Genomic DNA, 8,095 nt, shown 5'->3' with positions numbered 1-8,095 from the left:
GGTTCCTGGGTAGAGGGTCTTGCCCTTCTGCTCCAAGTCAGACCAATCATCATATTTGGGGTCAGGAAGGAATTTTATCCCATGATCAGATCGGTATGGACTATGGTGGTTTTTGCCTTCCTCTGTAGTGGAGGGTGTGGCACTCTACCTGGGACCTCCTGAGCATATATTGATTACATTTTATAGAAACAGGATGTGCTATGCTTCCCCTGCTTTACCTGTGGCAGGTTAGGGTGTTGGGTCTATGTTGTGTCAGGATTGAGGATAGTTTTACGCAGAGTTTAGATTATGGTTTTATGGCATGATTTGGATAGGGATGATCCTGCCGCAGGCACGCTGTTTGGATTTAATGACCACTAGAGGTTCCTTCCAGCCTTACTTCTCTATGACCCTCTATATAGATCATGAAAACAACTAAGTGCCTCTGCAGGGTAATGAACTCAGGCACTAAGCAGTTTTTTGTCTGCTGAATCGAGATTGATCTAGATCAGCAGTTCCCAAATTATGGTATGCATACCACCAGTGGTATGTAGACAATCTATGAGTGGTATGCGGGAGGGGCCATGCACACACAGAGCCCAGCCCCAGCCAGCTACACACAGACAGGAACTTAGCACTGCATGTGCAGCAGCACCCAGCAGGTGGCATGAGGGTGCTCCAGTGTGGGGCTAGCCAGTAGGAAGACCTGTTAGTATCTACAAGTACATTGCAGTGGAGTAAGTAACTGCTATAGGATAGTACTTGTGTCTAGCAGTACTATCTTATGACAGAGTTAATTAATTTAATTAATTTACTCCATGCTAATAGCACCACATATCTGGACAATGATGTTTTACTGCAGAGCTAATTAGTCAACTTTGTAGTAAACATCTCACGTAGATGCACTCACTAAGTACTATAGCATGCATGTCCTTACAGTTGTTCATGGAACATGTTCCTGTACTCTGTTCATAAGCTCTCCCTCTAAAATATCCAGTACAGACACTGTCAGAGACAGAATATTGGGCTAGATGGACCGTTGGTCGGGCCCAGTATGGCAGGCCTTATGTTTTTATGATTTTAACCTTTGTGCAAATAAAACTTAGTTATGCAAAAGTCGTTATGAGAGACTAAGCCAAGTTAATTTTTCATTTCTTCAAAAACTAACCAAATAACTAACCAAGGTTTTTGTTTGTTTGTTTGTTTTGTTTTGTTTTGTTTTTTACTGACAGCATGCCTCATTTGCACAGTTCTTAGGGTGCCTCACATTCACTTCCCAGGTTCTGGAAAAAAAAATCATAATTAAGGAGTACATTACAATCCATTACAATCCAAAATTGAGATATAATTTAGTTTTTGTTTGTTTGCTTTTGTTTTTCCTAACTTCCCAGGATCTATTAAAATAAAAATGTAAAGAATTCTATTAATAAATGATTCTGCTTTCCTTTAACATATTGTCATTAAGGTTTGACACAGGATAAGTCTCAGCACTGCAACACAGACCACTACCAGATGGGCTAAACAACTGCAGAGAAGAATGTTTAAGTCACTGAAACAGAGAAAAATGCAATGCATTCTTCTTTCAAAAGCTTCTCTAAGTCAATTTCAACCATGCAACTGGTCCAATAAAATATATCACCCACATATATAATCAAAATCCTTGCTTCTCATATATTTTCTTGACTGTCATGTCTACAGCATCACACCAACACTACCATAAACATATATGCAATTTATTTACAGCATAGCCAAGCATATATGTCTGATATACTCTTTCTGAGATGCAGTGTATGTCTAAGATTGTGAGATTTGAGTTTTTATTATTATAGATTTATGTTCTATTTCAAGCTTTTATATTAAGCTGTCAGTGGGATTTGAGACTTTGTTCAATAATAAGTTTTTCAAAAAGTACATAATTATTAAGCCTTCATTAAACATGGTGAGTTTAGAATTTATTTTCTCCTGGTCAGAAAAAAGTCAATATATCATTTTATACATATATCTTAAGCAGTGGAGGTAACAACACCAATATTATGGTTTTTGGACACTTTGGACATTTATACACATCCTCTGGGAGGAGGGGTGGGGTGGTGCTTTAATTAAAGTGGTTCTGGGAGCCACTTTAATTAAAGCACCTGGGGCATCACATATATCAGCTAAAAAAATGGTAGCGGGAGGCACTTTAAGTAAAACCTTGTTGAACAAGCTTTACTGAAAGCACCCCACCACCATTTTTTGCACCCAGGGATACTGATACACGTGACGCTAGAGTCTGATGGAATGTGATAATTACCACACTCCAGCAGACTTGATTAATCAAGTCTGCCCTGATGCATTGTAATTACACTGGTTCAGAGCAGTCTCAGTATACATGTATAGGCACCCTTTCATTATAAGATACTGTTTTCAGTAGTTTATAAATTTAACTTTTCAAAAGGAAATTTTCCACACTGGTTATCCCAAGGGTTGTTTTTCTTTTCTTTTTGTTTTTACTTTTTGGATTTTTTCTGAAATTCTGATCAAGGAAAAATACACAGTAAATTATTCCAACCATTTTGTTGAAAAGCTCATAAAAACCTGCCATGGTACCCGGCACATGGCTTTTCTTGTCTCTCCAAAAATATCTTTCAAATTTTGCCATGTGTAAGCCTTTGAAAAAATATCACCTTACATGTGCTCAATAGAGCTGTAAGGATTTGGCAGCTAAATTCCCTAAACATTTTTTGTACAATCAGCATGCTATATCTCAAGAATGCTAGGAACTGAACCATAGTTTTTTCTTGCAGCTGGGCCTGACAGCAGTTGGTAGCAGATGTGGTGCTGATTGCTGAGTGAGAACAAGGAAATTGTCACTTCAGTGCTGCTTGTAATTCTTCTGTTGATGTTCAGGCAGCATGGAGAAAAAAGGCATGGGATTCAGATGCCGAGCAGACAGAAACTAAAACTAAGGTTAAGAGTAAGCAGTAGAAGGAATACACTGGGAGTGGAAAAATTGAAGAAGGGCACAAACCGGGTATGGGAGTATGGGATTTTGGAAGAGGAGCCTGTGAGCTTCTAATCAAGGGAGACAGAAGAGAAAATGAAGGTGGCGTGGAATGTAGTGGTGGGGAAATACTGATAATGAATAAAGAGGCAAGGCAGAGAGGCTGACAATGGGAGGATGCACAGATGGAATGACTAAACATGAGGAACTGAGACCAGTTAGGTAGAATTGAGGAAAAATGTGGGTACCAAAAGCAGGGTTGGGGAAACTGAAATCAGATAATGAACATGCCAGATGGGGAGAGGTAGAATGGGAATGGGTGAGCAGGGAGACTGTGTTGGGAAACCCAGGAAGAACTGACACAAGAAGCCATGGTAGAAAAGTTTGAGACATAGTCAGGAAGAATTAGAAGAGGAATAAGGAGGTGAGGAGATGGAGTCTGGGAAACTTGGGGTGGTGGAAGAAATAGTAATGGGGAAGGTTGCAGATAGCATATGAGAGGAAAGAATAAGGCTTGTGTGGAACAACAGTAGAAGGGCTTCTGCCCACAAAAATATATTCCCTTCAAGAACCTGGAATGGTACCCAAGATTCCTGAGATTCTTCTCCTGTCAGTAAAAAAAACTAAGAATCCTATCTTCTTAATTTTCTTTTAATATAGCTTCGTATTTGTGAGTGAGCCAGCGAGTGAGTTTCAGGAATAAAAATCGAGTTTTAATTTTATTGAGAAACTGGTCTTTCATTTGTTCCACATTGATTGTTCAGAAAGCCCTTTATCTATATTCTATGTATACCAGGGTTAAAAACCCCTTGAAAACTGATTTTACACACATACTGAGGTGCAATACACATAAGTATGCAGAAAGCTGAGGCTTTTCTATATGAACAGTGCTGAAAAGTGATAATGGGCTAGGACATTTCTTGTGAATGTTTGGTTAACTTTTGCAAATACTAATTCTCATGCCGAGATCGTCATTGTTAATATTTGATTTTTATCTTGTTATACTTTTTTCATTTTCAACTGTTATTTCATTTTCAATTCAGCTGCATTATATAGACAGCATTTAAGCATTCCATGGTTTTTTAATTACATTGAAAAAAAAACTTTGGGGAATGGGAAGTATTTTTCTTTAACCTTCATTACAGCTTGTTTTTAATTTAGCAACAACCTCAAGGTTCCTTCTATTCAATGCATAATTACAGATAAGATCACCAATTACTTGGCTAAAAATCTAATTAGTGAGCTTGGGAAATCTTGCTTAATCATTGATTACCAATAGGAATATGTCCATTGTTATATCACATGTCCTCTATCTGCCAATACAGACATGTTGCATAGCAGATTTTTCATTGATAAGCATGCATCGTAACAAATTTACAAAGCCTAGAAAAGTGTTGCTGATTCTCCCCCTTCCCCTCCCTCCAAATGCAGTATAAAACAACAAATTAATTTGTCCTATACCTCTGGCAATTGATGGTTTGGCACTATGAGTTGCATGAAAAACTGTATAAAAATCTGTATGTACATACATATATGTGTGAGTATATAATATGTATACCTTATGCTATAAGCAATATCATGTAAGCCTGTGAAATGGCTGTTTATCCTTAACTTATAAATGTAAGCTATTTTGGATTAATACATTTTGCTCTTCAATTTGCCTAAAAAGCAAGTGATTGGCATATCAAGTAATAACTATGCCATTATAAGCTTAGTCTAGTTTTAATGGAACAATAGATAATTATTTTTAATTGGAGGATTTCACTTTTAGCATAAACAATTTTTTCCCTCTGATTTTTACAGCTTATATTTTACACTATGTTATATATTAGCTATGAATTATTGTGTAGGTCTCCAGTTACTGTATAACATACTTGTCACGTTCAATAAGCCTCTGATTACAGCTTGGTCATGAAATATGTTTTTTTAGTTTTGAGGGGTTTTTTTACTATTTAATATCAATTGTTACTATATTAGATAATAATGTAAAAGCAGAGATATCCAGGATTTCAGAAAAAGCACTCCCTAAAAAGCACAGAAGAAAAGATTAAATCAGGAACACAGCTTCTGTTAATAATATCAATGTTTTATGGAGTAAATAAGGTTTAGTAGATACTGGGTAGCATTGCTCCTGTTTTAGCTAGTATGTTTTAGTCAAGGAAACTTTTTTTCAGACCGTTTAATCTTTCAGGAGTTACTGGTGTTGATCAGTTTTACTGATTAAGAACACTGGAATTTCTGTATTAGATGAGACCCAAGATCTGTCAGCTCCAATGTTCTACCTCCATCAGTGACCAATACAGGACATTGTTTCCAGGATGTACACCAATTACAAGTGGCATATGCTCTGTCTCCAAGAGACACACAAAGGGCCAAACAGCAATAAGCCATTGATCCCTGGGATGAGATTAGCCATCAACAGGAAGCACGAGAAATAAGGCAGTTCTATCTTTATAAAACCAGAGCCATCCTCAACACAACATTGGCATTGAAATCTTGACCACTGATATGGACAACATCTCTACAACATCTGTTTTAAAGCCTCCATGGAAGTGTTTTGCATGTGTAAGCCCAGGAGACCTAGACTACAGAAAAGCATGTGTGATCTTCAGTGACTTGAACAGCCACAATGTCACGTGGAGTTACAGTGAAAACAATGAAAATAGTAATTTGATCAAGATATAGGCTGAGGCAAACCACCTCAGCCTGATCTACCTGGGTTTTTGACTAGCTCCCGACAGAGATGGTGCTATAAACCAGACCTTGCCTTTATTGACAGCAACCTTGAAGTTATGTTAAAAAAAAAGACATGCTGGAACCCATCCCCTACAAACAGGAAAGACTAATTGCTATCAATGTCACAGCAGCCATAACTCCACATATGGTACCAGTGCACAGATGCTTCAATTTTAGGAAAGCATTTTAGAGAGGATTTTCTGAAGACCTTCACAAAAAAAGTGGCACACATTGAACCAGTCTTGGATAATTATGAGCTATTTGTGAATGCACTGTGCAAAACCTCCAAAAGGTATATACTTTCAGGATACAAAACTGAGTACATACCAGAATTTACTTCCATGTTAGCAGCTGAATATATAAAATACCAGCAAATGTTTCAGAGAGACCCTTTTTCAGAAGGCACTATTGTAGCAGGGACAGCCCTAACTAATAAACTCCAAAAACAAAGGTGAATGGAAAGAACTGATGGAAGGAATAGATATGAACATGGAAATGGAAAGAATTGATTGAAGGAATAGATATGAACCACACTAGAAGGAAAGCATGATTAACCATTTGCAAGCTGAGTAAAGACCTGACAAAAGTACAGCAATACCACAACATCACAGCCAAGCAAGTGGCTTACCAGCTTCTGCTCAGTAATAAAGCTCTAAATAAACAGACTAAAATACAGGTTAGATGAAAAAGTGATCTGGTGGAAAAGTATTTTAGTATGCCATACATAAGCCCCATATAATAGCTCTGATAAAGCCCAGGGAGGATGCTTTGGCCCAGAGAACTTCAGATCAGTGTCACTCCTGTGCTGTATTTATACGCTTTATGAATACTTTATTCTCAATTGCCTTTCACCTCATATCAAACAACATCTGATAGCAGAACAAGTTGTATTTAGACCAGGTAAGTCTGCACTGGCCAGATACTAAACATCACCCAACATTTAGAATATGGATTTGAGAAAGGGATGATAACAGGTTCTATGTTTGTGAACATAGCAGTCACATATGATACAATCAATCAATGAAGCATGCTTGCCAAATCTACTACCACATGACACATGACTACTCCCCAGTGCAGCTCATCCAATCTCTTTTGGAGAATAGACATTTTTACTAAGAACTGTGCAAGAAATGGAGCCACTTGAGATGACAATGAAATTGCTACCACGCTGCCATGTGGGAGGCCCTGATCCTCTTTAACATATATATCAATGACCAATCCATACAGAGCAATATGAGGAGCTTCATATATGCTGATGATCTATGCATCATCTCAAGAGAAGGACTTTGCCACTGTCAAGAACAGACATGTGCACTAAGCAACCTCTCAGATTTTTACAATAAGAACTAGCTTTGTGGCAGCTCAACAAAGATGCAAGTCACAGCCTTTCACCTATGCTAGAGTAGCCAAGCAGAAATTAAATATTACCCGGGGTGGAATTCCACTGACTAATCACCCAATCCCTCCTAACTTGGAGGTTACACTGGACTGAACACTTACCTTCAAAGTACATGTAGAGAAGCTGAAAGAAAAAGTCACCGTACACAACAACATACTTTGAAAGTTGGCCACCTTAAAGTGGGGAGTGAACCCAGTTACATTACAAAACACTGTTATTGCCTTGTGTTACTCCATTGTGGAGTATGCATGTGCAGTATGGGAATGATCACTTCAGCCAAGAAAATAGACCCAGTTCTAAATGACAGCTGTTGTGAAATAATAGGATGTCTGAAGCTATGGATAGCCTGTACTTACTGGTTGACATTTCACCACCTGTTATCAGAAGAAAGGTAGCGAGCCAAAAAGAAAGATCATGGTAGATGAAAGACCCCAGGCATCCACTTTATAGTCACACCAAAGAAACTGATATGGACTGGTCAACATGGTGATGCCTGAACCAAACCTTCTGCGCCTGCAAACTGGAAGTTAAAAAACAAACATGGTCGAATGGACCTACTCTAATGATATGAGAATGCTGAAATGCAGACCATGGAACATCTGCTTATTTGCTGACGTGGTGAGATCTCTACAAAGGAGGACCTCACTGCAGCAACAGAAACAGCCATCACTTCTACATGATTCTGGAAAAAATATCTGGTTCATGACAAGAGTACAAGATGAAAAATAAGAAGGGACTAATTCTAAAAGTTTTAAGAGAGGGGCATGGAACTTGTATGGGGCAAACAGTGTGATCAGTTCCCTAATTCTTTTCATTTGGCTTAACCCCTGAAGCAGAAAGTTTTACACCCCTTCAAAATGTATTTATAATAACATTTACAAATGTGATCTTTTTGTTGTTCATATAAATAGATTAGTAGGTTCATATAAAATGGATGTATTGGCTTTTGGGGGGGGGGGGGAATCCCCCTTTTTAACTTAAAAGGTTGGGGGGAAGAA

General features: G+C 38.1%; 1 protein-coding gene across 2 annotated transcripts in view; it reads left to right on the top strand.

Moving 5' to 3' along the window:
* Window positions 1-8,095, top strand: part of FSTL5 (follistatin like 5) — a 777,648-nt gene that overhangs the window by 634,437 nt on the left and 135,116 nt on the right. The gene's annotated exons all lie outside the window — the stretch shown is intronic.

This window comes from Gavialis gangeticus, unplaced genomic scaffold (assembly GCF_001723915.1).
Source record: "Gavialis gangeticus isolate Ggan-Ray unplaced genomic scaffold, GavGan_comp1, whole genome shotgun sequence".
Lineage (NCBI taxonomy): Eukaryota > Metazoa > Chordata > Crocodylia > Gavialidae > Gavialis > Gavialis gangeticus.
The sequence above is the reverse complement of the archived record's forward strand: the minus strand, read 5'-3'. Positions and strand labels throughout refer to the sequence as shown.